The following is a 12,786-nucleotide window of genomic DNA, read 5'->3' as shown; positions in this document are numbered from 1 at the left end:
TTCGGTAAATTTGCGTCGATGAAGACGTTTTAATTTCGACTTATCTGTGCTAGCGAACAAAAAACTCGGTTATCTTCCAATTCAGGATGTTTTATACGGTGCGACATCGTTTTTAGGAAATAAAAACGGAATAAAAACGGTACGGTATGTTTACAATTCCGAACGATGTCGGAATCCTGAATTGGAAATTCGAAAAGATTTCTCGGAAATTAATTCGAAACAAAATTATTTAAAAATGAAAACTAAAATAATTATTCTAAAATGAGGGAATAGGTTTGAAAACTCATTTTCTCATTACAACAGAAATTATTAAACACGATAAGAAATATAAAAAAATTCATCCCTGGATCACAGTAGGTTTAATAACATCAATAAAGAAGAGAGACAAATTAAAAATGAAATTTATCAAAAGTCCCACGACAGAAAATATGAAACTTTTCACAACTTACAGAAATAAATTGAACAAGTTGATAAAAGAAACTAAGAATTCATACTATGCTAACAAAATAAAACTTGCTGCAAATGACACAAAAAAAATTTGGAATGAAATCAATCAAATAGATAGAATTACGAAGAAAAAAAAAAGTATTATAGGTGAAATAATTGATAATAATGTTGTATCAAAAACAGACTGCGATAAGGCAGAAGGATTCAATTCATTTTTCACAACTATTGCCAAACAGATAATTAAAAAAATCGGACCGCACAATAAAGATCTGGTACCAAAATTCCATGCGACTGAGGCCTCCATCTACCTTAGTCCAGTAACAGAAAATGAGATTGTTAATGTGATTGCTTCCCTGAGGAACAATTCTGCACCGGGTCCAGACGGTATTTCTGCGTCTACAATGAAAAAAATTCACAGATTTATTTTGAGGCCGTTAATGTATATTATTAATCTGATTTTCGAAACTGGTTTGATACCGACTGAGTTCAAGGAATCTCATGTTACATGTGTCTACAAGTCCGGGGATAGAAGCAATATGACAAACTACCGCCCTATTTCAGTTATTAATAATTTAGCGAAAGTATTCGAGAAATGCTTAAAATCCAGGTTAACCAAGTTCTTGACCAAGTTCAAGTTGCTAAGTACAAAGCAGTTTGGCTTTAAGGAGGGAATTTCTGCAGTAGATGCTATAGAGGAATTTGTAGGAAAAGTTATTGCTCAAATGAATAATAAAAAGAAAGTTTTGTCCGTATTCCTTGACCTGAGAAAAGCGTTCGATACAGTTGATCACGAGCTCTTGCTCCAAAGACTGGAATATTGTGGAATTAGAGGAGTTGGCCTAGATCTGTTTCGAAATTATTTACAGCATAGAACACAATATGTCAAGGTTGGAAAAATACTTAGTCGACCACTTGAAGTTCAAACGGGCATACCGCAGGGTACGGTTCTTGGACCCATATTATTTTTAATTTTTGTTAATCAGCTTTTGTCGATTGAAGGCTTGAATATAGTTTCCTATGCTGATGATACAGTTGTGACGTGAGGCGCGCAGTAGGGTAGTGGTTGGAATGGAAATTGTAAGATCCGGGTTGGCGGAAAGTTGTCTCAGTCTAAATCTTGAGAAAACTAAATTCATCACATTTTCAATCACAGCGGCTGGACAGCCGGATTTCGATTGCATCTCATTTCATTCCGATCATTGCTCAAGTGGCTCGGTATGCCACTGCCCGTCTATTATCAAGGATGAATCCGTTAAATACTTGGGAATACATATAGATCAGCACCTGAGATGGGATAGGCATGTTTCTGAATTGATCGAGAGAACAAGGAATTCATGTTATATTTTTTACAACCTGTGGAAAGTTCTCTCTAGAGAGATGATATTCAGGGTCTATGATTCTATAGTGTGCTCAATTTGGCGTTACGGTATTGTTGTGTGGGGTGGTGTTTACGATATCTACCTGAAAAATTTACAAACTGTACAGAACACTAGCCTAATTGTTAAAGATCTAGGAATACACCTCGACCACCAACTGAATTTGATTCAGCATATTTTCATCATAACTCAAAAAGCTATGATGATGCTTGGATTTATTAGGAGAAAACTCAAAGATTTTAATAATATCTCTGCCTTAAAAAGTGTTTATTTTGCGAATGTCCGAAGTATATTGGAATATTCAACTGTAGTTTGGTCTCCTTATTATGAAGTACACAAAAATAATATTGAGCGCGTGCAACGAAAATTTTTAAGATGGGCTGCTTACAAAATGAGTATTCCCAAGGCCTCAATAAACTACGACCATCCACACGTGTCTTTATCAATGAAACCACTATCTATAAGAAGGAATAATTTTGATGTAATGTTTGTATATAAACTAATCAATAATTACATTGATTGTGAATACTTAGTATCTAAGATAAAACTTAATGCGAAAAATGTATTCCTTAGACATAGAGATCTCTTATACATCGAATATAACCCCACTAATTATGCCATGAATAATCCGATTGCACGAGCGATAAAAGGGGCAAATGCATCGGAGATTGATCTTTTTCAGATATCTATTTTTAGTCTTAAAAGATATTTTGAAGCTATTTGAACTTGTCAACTGTTCTTGTTGTTTTTCCTATGATGTTTTTTTTTGTAGATTTCAACATTTTTTGTTTGTTTTCTTGTTAATTTTTGGAATATTGTATATCTTATTGGAAAATTGGCTTTGCTGTTTGTAATTAATAATAATAATGATAATAATTCGTAAATTAGCATGTCCGTTAAGATAAATAAATAAATAAATAAACACCATTCTGAAAATAATCGTTAGAGTTGATAGGATGTATAATACGCTTGAATTATATAAAGAGACTAAACAACTGAATGTCAGACAAATATACATATATGAGGTCCTTCTCAATGAAATGAAGAAAAAGAAACAGTTTATTAAATATGCTTACCCAACTAGATATACCAACAGAAAAACGGTCATAGTTCCTAGATTTGATAGTTCACATCTGCAGCACACTTTCCTTTACTACGGTCCAAAGTTTTATTGTTTTCTTCCTGCTCAGCTGAAAATGAATTTCAATATTAAAAAAAAACAACATAGGGATAAATTAAAAAACTTTGTTTTAGAAAATTCAAAATATTTTCTGCTCTACTTACCGGGACGACATAGCACAACATTTTGGTATATTTGGTTTTCTTTCTTTTTTTTGTGTTTTTTTTTGTATTCATCAAAAATTGGAAGGGTCATACAGTATACAAACTTAAGTTTAGATTGTATGACTCTGTAATTCTGTTTATAACTTGTTTCTATTTGTTATGATGAATAAAGAATAGATTAGGAATAGAAAAAAAAAATAAATAGGTGTATAAACAAAATCTATCTATCTAAAATCCATACAAATGAGTAAAAAAAGTAAGTAAGTAAGTACTAAGTAGTAAAAGAGTATATACAGGTAAATAAATAAGTAAATATACATAGGTTGTATACGGACCAATCAATCCTATGTATCTACAAATATAAATAAATCTATTCACAGGAGGTCTTTGGTTATATGATCTCTCAGGTGTCCTTCCCTCTCACTATTATAACTCGGTTTTTTTCGATCTGCGCATTTCCCGGTGGCCGTTCTGTGTTCTGATATGGAGATCCATCGCAGTCTTTTGCTATATGCCCCTCTTTAGTACAGTTCCTGCATTTGCTACCCCTGTCCTCCCCTTCGCAAAATCTGGCCACATGCCCTTCCTCCCATCACATAGATGATTATCTATGCGATGTATTGACAAATTGTTGATTTTTATTGTCTATTTTCTCATTTTGTTTGACCTGTCCCATACAAGTATGAACTTGTCAGGGGGGATCAATAAATTATTATTATTATTATTACACCTGATAACTGTTTTTCTCTCACTTATGTCGGCTATGGAGAAACCTATTCTTAATTTTCTCTTTGCCAGCATTAAGTGAATTATCTCCGTCGGTGCTAGCACTGTCGCTGCCTTTCTTCCTCCGGACATCTGTCTCAGCGCTTTGATTTCAATGTCTTCGTCGTGTCTTATCTCCCTATTCCATCCTCTTTTAATGGTATCCTTTATTTATTTTTCATCCACATCTATGTCCATTCCGTATATATTTACTGCTTTCTTACTGTTTTCCCCTCTGTATCTTCTGATTCTCTCGCTCCTCATTGATTCCTTAATTATGTTGAAGATATTTTCTGTTTGCCTACTCCCTTTTTTAAACTCCAAAAGAAGATGTCCTTCTCTTGTTTGTCTCATCTTTTCTATTTCGCTTTTTATTTTATCATTTTTTTCCACTTCTCCATTAAGCCTGGCTACCATCTGCGCATATGTCGTTTCCTTTGAAATCTATCATGACTGCCTCGTTTTCATATTTTCTTCTGACTCTTCTCCTTCATATCCGTGGAAAGCGCAGTCTTTAATCTTTTTTTCTTTACCTCGAGGTTCAAAGCATTCTCTAAGGCTATGTGTTCTACTCTTCTGTTTTGCCCCCCCCCATGATTTGTTTACGGATTATCTTCATCATATCGTAGGCGTTTACAATCTGTGCTTCTTCCTCAGACTCATTCGTGAGTCCTATGAAACTGATTCTCCTGTCGTCTTTGATGGTGTACTGACCTATTATCGCGCAGCTTTGTGTTCTATGGATTATTGTTTGTTTTTCCCTGCGTTCATCTTTCGTAGGCTTACCGTCGTCCCCTATTCCTCTTCCATCCTCCTCTGTCTTGTCTCCCTTAACCTCTGTGCTGTCTCGAAGATTTCAGAGCCCTCTCGGTGCCTCATCCTCTTTTTCTTCCCCATCCTCCCAGTCTGGTCGCCCAGCGATTTACCTGCTTCCTTCTTCTCCAGAGTAGGTTTTTTACTCTCGTCTTGTCTTCCAGGTGGAGTCCTTTTTAGTTTCGTACTCTTCCGAAAGATATTGACCGGCGTTTCATTGCCCCCCTTGAATCCGTGGGGCAGCCCGCAATAGCAGGGAGGGATTCCGGTTCGATTTCGATCCTACCCTCCTGGGGTACATCATAAGTTTTAAGATCCGCCATATTTGTTAAGTTTACCGCTTTCGCGTTCTTTCCCGATGTTACCCCATCGGTATGCTTGGGTTTTCTGTCGGGGTTGTCCTTCCCTTAGCCTTTGGGGTCCGTTCCCCTTCGCACAAGGCAGCGCCGATTTGGTCCGCCCCGGGTATTTGATTTCCCCGGTACCACTCATATCTGAGAGGCATCCCCCTATCCGCCACCTGGGGAGGCGCCCGATGGGAGTTTTCTCTCCACACGGGAACCTAACCTAACCATTTTTTTTTGCCCACGAGGTAGGGGGAAACCGATACCGGCTTCTCCACAGCGGGCGGTTCAATGCTGTGGATTCGTGTGGGGCTCTCACCCACCAAAAACCAAAACCCCCTCCTCAACAACAAAGTCGAGGTCTCAGGGACGCTGATCTGTACAACTAAGTTGTTGCGCACTAGGGCGCAAGAACCGTTTCCACCAAGGCGATTGGTATTTACGGTATCTTCCCTGCCTGGAATGCCACTCCCTCCTTTCCCCTCTTGGACGTTTGGGAGGAGGGGTTAGGACCCCGTCTCACGGATCTCACAGTCTAGTGACTGAGTTGATTCGTTCCGTAGTATCCCCCTGACTCTGCTTACGGAACTCGAGCTGTCCGGGGTAGATCCTCGGAAGGTCTTGACCCGACTCACATATAGTATCGCAATTCTGTGACCTATTTATAGTGAGCCGTTGGCCCTGGTCCCTCGGAGATTGCGCAGTAAGGTTGTGGTATCTATCAAACAATAACAGTACCCCTTGGGTCTCCTCCAGATCCGGAGGGCCAAGTAGGCCATAGTCTCTCTTACATGTCGCCACGAACTGTGCCAAGCCTGTGGTTCCGAGGGGGAAAGTGAGGCGTACTCCTTCTTCTTCTTCTTCTTTTTCTACGTGCGGTGCCCCACCGGGCTGAACTGAGGCCTCGTGACCCATTGTTCGTCCGCTTGTAGTTGGAGAGACTTAAACTCTGTGACATGCTGACAAAAATGCCACAAGTCGACAGAGAGGTGTCCCTCTCACCATAGGAATTGTGGGTGTTCTGTTTCCTAGATGTGTCATCCTTAAGTCCTCAAAGTTGATACAGAAGAACAAAATGTGTTCAACCGTTTCCTCCGTGCTCCTGCACCAGCGGCACAGGGAACGGCTAGTCAGTCCCATTCTATTTAAGTGTTTGTTAAACAAATGGCCAGTCATTGCTCCAGTCACTAGACTCAGTTGTTTCCTCTCAAGAGCTAAGAGTTTTTTTATCTCAGGCACGGAGGATGGTCTCTCAATGAGAAGCCTCGACTGTCTGAGACCACCTCTTATGCTCCATCCAGAGGAAAATTTCCTGTCCAGCCAACTATTGAAGAAGTTCTTGACAGATGTACGACAGATATGCAGCGCCGGTCCCGGACCTACAAAAGCTGAGCGGGCTCCCTGCTTTGCAAGTTTGTCTGCCTTCTCGTTCCCCGGAAGTCCTGCGTGAGCCGGGCACCAGATAACTTTCACAATGTTATCAGAACCTAGCTCCCGTAGAGCCTCTCTGCATTCCTTTACAGGAAGGGAAGCTCCCTGACTGTCACAACAAATATACAGTCCCTGGCCATATTATTAGACGCGTTGATTCGATGCAAAATCTCAATATTAAATTATTAAATTGAATGTATATGTTACATATACTTCATCTGTAAATGGTTTTCACATATAATATATCATATTCAATAAAAAATATTGATTTATTGATGATTAAACATGAAATTCTAATATTTTGCTGAGCCACCCTGCGTAGCTATGAGAGTTTCATACTATCAATGCAGAATTGTTCGGTTTGCTGCATTCGAGGATAATGATTTCATATGTGGATTATCGAAATAACGTCCGAACCTGCAAAATGCAAGACGTCCACTGGAAGACATAGTACTGATTCATACTTAAGTACTAATACTACAATATCAAAAATAAATGCCAAATAGAACAATTCAATGAGAGTCGTAGATAAAACTGACATTCTGTGGAAATGAAATTCAAATATTCTGCTTCTTCCTCGGGCAATACCAGTAAATATAAAAAAAATCCTCAGTGCGTCTAATAAACTGGCCAGGGACTGTAGATGTGTTTTCCGGAGTACCCTCTGCGGATATTCTCCAGTGTGCAGGCTAGAACAGCATACAGTTCCGCTTGCACTATGGAACAGTCCTTCCCTAGGGGGATGGATAGATTGAAACTAGGTCCCACAATTCCCACTCCAGTCTCTGTGGGCATCACAGAGCCATCGGTGAACCAAGTGGGACCTTCAGACTCAAGAAGCCTGTTTGATGTAGACCATAGGTCTCTGTCAGGGACAATTACCATGTAGGGTTCGGCAAAGTAGAAGCTGGTGCCCGCGCGGTCCCCTGTATGGAGAAGGGATGCGCAGCCTCGGCCGACACCGTATAGTAGCCCGATATCAGCTCTTTCTTTGTACCGAGGTCACTTGTTGGAGTTGCTTCTTCTGCTTTATGACATTTCTCCAGACTGGTGCAGCGTAGGTTAATATGCTGTTTGTCACTTCACAAGGAATTTTTCTCCTATGATAGGATGGATCTCCCAGATTCGGCATCAGGCGGGCCAGTGCTCCCTGTTTCTCCGTCGCTTTGGAAAACTTATAATCCACGTGTTTCGAGAAGGTGATGTTCTTCTGCAGGATCACGCCTAGATACTTGAGTTCCCCGGACTGGTTGATTTTTTGACCCATCACATTGATATCGAAACTCCGGGAATTTCGTGGTCCCTTCAACACAAGTAACTCCGTCTTCTGGACGGCTAGCTCCAAACCCCTCTCCACCATCAATCTCACTGCTGTTCCGACCGTTTTCTCCGCAGACATCCGAACCTCTTGTTCGGTTTCCCCCTCGATTAAGAAGGCTAGATCATCCGCGTATGCGATTGCTGTGACGTCCTTTCCGTAGTTCAGCATCAGTATCCCATTATACATGACGTTCCACAAACACGGTCCCATAATCGACCCCTGTGGGACGCCTTTACTGCACTTATGTCTAATTTTTCCGGCTTTATGATTCTTCTGTACAAATAAGATTCGATGCATTTTATTGAATATTCGCTTACTTGGGCGTTGCGCAGATCCTCTGTGATGTGCCTCCAGCTGGCTATGTTGAAGGAATTTTTATGTATACCGTTACCATGATGCACCACTTTTTCTTAGAGGACTTGTACGTTTTTGTCAAAGCCTGTATCGCTGACACGGTTGACCTGCCTTTGCAGAAACTATGTTGATTTTCCGAAAGCACTCCCTTCATCTCGAGTTCTATCCCTATTCAATTTAGAAGGAGCCTTTCGTAAAGTTTTCCCAACACATTAAGAAGGCAAATGGGTCTGAAACTGGATGGAAGACTCACATCCTTGCCTTTTTTGGGTATTTAGCACCACTCTTGATACTTTACACTCAGATGGAAACTCCTGTTTCATAAGAAAGCAGTTCAACATTTGAAGCAGCTCATCGAGCTGCAGAGTATGAACCATTTTTACTGCTTCCACCGTCATGCCGTCAGGTCCAGGTGCCTTTCCTGTTTTCATCGAGGCTACAGCGAGATCCAGTTCCCTCAGACGGAAAGCTTCTGGGTTTGTATGATTTGACCTTGATCTTCTCAGGACCTCCGCAGTAGTATTAAATAATTCTTTTATGATGTTTCTTCGCGTTTTTGTAGGTATCCTATAGGTCAGTGTTCCGCTTTTAAGATGCCTCATTGCGATCTGGTATCCTTCTCCCCAGATGTCTTCTTCCAAGTTTTTTAAGTGGGTTTTCCAGTGGGCTCTCTTCTCTTTCCTAATCAGACTCTTCAAAGCCTTCCTTTCCCTATCTGTGTCGTGCTTGAGGGAGGTGGAATTTTGGGCTCGCCTTTGCAGAGCCCTCGAGTATTTTCGGCGAAGTTCAATATATTTCCTCCGGGAACTCTCGATTTCATCAGTCCACCAGTATGGCATTCTTTCAGTGGGGCCATTCTCGGTTCTCAGCGACCCTTGAAAAGCTCTTAGAATCTCTGTGTAAGTTTTTTCGCCCATGTTTCGGTTCATATTTCTTATCGCCTCGGCAAATTTCTCTTTATCTAGGAAGGTCTTCATGTAATTGCCCAGTTTGATGGTTTTAGCGGTCTTAATTTCTACGTGTATATGTCCATGGTGGGTGTATGGATTAGAGAAGTCTACTTTCCTACTTACAATTCTGCGTAATATCTTTTCTGATGCCAAGATAATATCAATATGGTTCCTAGAGGCTGCTCTCTCGAAGGTGTGGTGACCGATATTTGTCGTACCCCAAGCCAGTTCTGTCATCCAGCTTTCGATGTGTTCGCCTCTAATATCAGCACGTGGAGAGACCCAAACTTCGGATTTAGAGTTGAGGTCGCCTAGTATGATGGCTTGATGTGGATTTTGAGTAGCTTTCTCGAAAATATCATCTATAGCTTCCTTGAAACTCCGGAAAGCTATATTTGGTGATATATATGCTGCGTAAATCTTCAAGCAGCAAAGGGAGAGGCAGATGAAGCCATTGAACGATTGTATCCCTTCTATCTCCAGAGCCCTATTGCAGGCTCTCACCGCAACATCTCCTTTTCGATCCATAAACCAACCTACACCTGAGCATAATTTTTGTTCGGTTCTGTCATGATCATCAGGTCCACCTTGTTCTCAATTGCATCTGCCCATGCTATGTCATGAGCGGCTCTTGATCTCCCCAGGTTCAGCTGCAGTATTCGGATCAACATGTCCAAAGATACACTAGTAAGTAAGAACTGCTGGCCAAAGTTGATTTGATAAGTCCACTTCTATAAAACAACCTGCTGACAACTAATATTATGTTCGGCCTAATGCGCAAGCGCAACTAAGTTACACGTGCTATTAATGGTGCAGAAGCCAGTTCTGTCGGGAATGCGAATAGATAAAGGCTACTCTCACTATTAATAGTTTCAAGCGACCATCGGCCATTTTGTATTATTCACAGTGTGTTAAATAGATCTTTAAATAAACTTTGTTAAAAACCGTTTCATCAGTTGTAAGAGTATCCACCCTCACATGGTAGCAGCGCTTGTGTGTATGTGCGTGCGTATCAATTAAGAAACAGAAGACTACAAGACCACGTGTTCAACATAAAAAAAGCATGTTCAATCAAGAAGAGATGGTCGAGATGGACCAATCCGATGCAAGCGAAAGGTCAACGATGAAAGTACCAGAAAACATTTTTGCGATGCTCACGAACACCAATTTTGTTGGCAGAGCAAATAAATAACTTGAATCCTCCGGCAACGTCAACTGGAAGCACAATATCAGAACCATCTGTGGAGAAGGTCAATATACCCACCTTCATAATACCTCAATTTGAGAACAGCGAAAAGCTGAGGGGTCATTCCAATTTCCGTTCATGGAAACAAAGGATCGAGCGTGACATTAGGGCCCTAGGAAGATCCCAATTTTTACTTCGCAACATGGGTGGACCAGAGTGTAGCATGAGCTTAGAAGAAAAAAATATGTACAACGCTCAAGTTCTAAAATACTTGGAAGCATCTTTGCAGCACGCTCCCAGAGCTGTAATAGAAAACGAAGAATCGGCAGCTGAAGCCTTCAAAAAACTTATTCAAATGTTCGGCTAAAATGACGTTCAAAAAATGGTGGAAGTATTGGACAATTTTGGGAAAATAACATTTTATCCGAAGATGGACCCGGTGAACTTCGTTTCACAATTTGAAAAAGGAGTTCAAGAATTCAAGGAACTGGGCTTTCCGTTGGACCCGAAGATCATCGTGTGATATTTTCTCCATAAAATCAAGGATGCTAATGGTTTCTTGGCGTTTTTCACCACAATGGCTACACTACCAGAGGAAACGAGGACGTATGAATTCGTAAAGAATGCTTTTCTGGAGGTTGCGAATAGCCAATATTTCAGGGAAGCAGAAAACAGTATGTATAAGAATGAATCAAATGATAGTTTGGATATTTGTTCCGAGTGTTTTGGTATTACGGGTGAGAATCTCAATACTGAGATCAATGAAGTGTATACTGTATGCTCTTTTTGTATTGACGATCCCATATATCCCATATACTTTTGCTAATCCTAATTCAGTTTCAGTGCTCTGCATCAAATGTGGTAAGAGAGATGATAATAATTGTTGTGAATAGAGAATAGGTCTGATCGAACAAACAGGGATGGTTCAAAAAAAGAGAAGTATCCAGCTAAGAGTCTCCTTATTTTAAAGAGAAAAGGGCAGAAAAGAGTCCTTACACACTGGATCAGTTGGAGAAAATCAAGAAAATGACACCAGCTGAAAAGCGTGATGCAAGTTGCAGAAAATGTGGTTTGATGTTCCACAAGTCAAACACATGTGGACACGAAAAAAGGACTGCAGGAAACTGAAAGATCAAAAATCTAGTAAGTCTTTGTTCGATTTGAATAATTTCAGTATGTTTGCAACATTTCTAGTTGCTTCTGGTGCATCTCACCATGTAGTGAATGTACAGAATATTTTGTTGAACTATCAGGCTTATAAAGAGCCGATATCTGTTGTTTTGGCATCGGAAACTGAAAGCACTATGTCAATGGGTCAGGGAACTCTTCCATTACTAGTACAGTTTGGAAAAAGTTCGCACATTTTACATCTAGCTAATGTTCAGTATGTTCCCGAAGTAAGGGATAATATTCTCAGTGTCCGTGCATTTAATATTCAGTTTGGGACAAGTCTTGTGCTAAATGCTAATAATGGATTTATTTTATCTAGAAAATTAAGAAGAAAGACCTCCCTGCTCTTTGTATCGGATGGCGTTTATCGAATCTCAGCAAGAGTCAATCGTGGTGATACAAGCAGTATCAACAAAATTAATGTATATCAAGATGAAAGTATAAATAAACAGTTAAGTTCGAGAGATAATTCTAGTTTTAAAATGAAACTCTCAGTTATCAAACCCAATAAGAAAGTAAATAATAGTAGAAGAGAAACACGAAAATTACGTAAAAGATTTACTCGTAATCAGTTAAAAATTTTGGCTCAGGAAGGTAGTATGGGTCATATATCATCTTCTTACTTAGGAAAATTACCTAATGTTGTTCAAGGAGTTAAAGAACTCACGTATAATCTCAGTACTGGTAATTGTACAATTTGTTCTAAAGCAAAAATGACCAGAAAAACATGTGCAAAAGAAAGAGATCGAGCCACTAGAGCTTGTGAAATTCTTCATTCAGATCTATTAACTGTCAATCCGCCAACACATTACACTAAGAAAAAGTATATTTTAATTGTTCTAGATGATTATTCAAGATATGCACAAATTTTCCTGATGAAACAAAAGTCTGAAACTTTCAAGTTTTTGAAGTCTGCTTTGAACTATCTTCAGTCATTATTTCCTAGTCCTGGTCAATTCAGAAAATTACGTTGTGATAATGGAACAGAGTTCATCAGCGAATCTTGTCAACAAGTTCTCGATCAGTTTGGTATTCAAATTCAGTTAGCCTTATCAACCTTATCAACATGAGCATAATGGAACTGCTGAAAGGTTCAATAGAACACTCCAAGAAAGGGCTAGAGCCTTGTTATTTGAATCAGGCTCTCCAAATACTTTCTGGGGTTTTGCATTTTCGACTGCTTGCTATCTATACAATCGTACGCCTCATTCATCATTAGACTTTTTGACTCCATATGAAAAACTCTATAGAAAACAAGCCGATCTGCAAAATATAAGAATTTTCGGTTCACAGACAGAAGTTAGAAATGAAAATGTTCCTAAAGGTAAAAAGTTGAATGCAAGAT

At 39.7% G+C, this 12,786-nt stretch overlaps 1 long non-coding RNA gene across 1 annotated transcript; it reads right to left on the bottom strand.

Moving 5' to 3' along the window:
* Nucleotides 1–387: 387 nt before the first annotated feature.
* On the bottom strand, nucleotides 388–3,086 carry LOC123321841. The gene is made up of 2 exons (XR_006538953.1): nucleotides 2,900–3,086; nucleotides 388–843 (listed from the first exon to the last, which is right to left on the bottom strand). It is a non-coding gene; the product is annotated as an uncharacterized LOC123321841 (long non-coding RNA).
* Nucleotides 3,087–12,786: the final 9,700 nt, after the last annotated feature.

Source organism: Coccinella septempunctata, chromosome X (assembly GCF_907165205.1).
Source record: "Coccinella septempunctata chromosome X, icCocSept1.1, whole genome shotgun sequence".
NCBI lineage: Eukaryota > Metazoa > Arthropoda > Insecta > Coleoptera > Coccinellidae > Coccinella > Coccinella septempunctata.
Note: the sequence above shows the minus strand (reverse complement) of the source record. Positions and strands in the feature narration are given on the sequence as shown.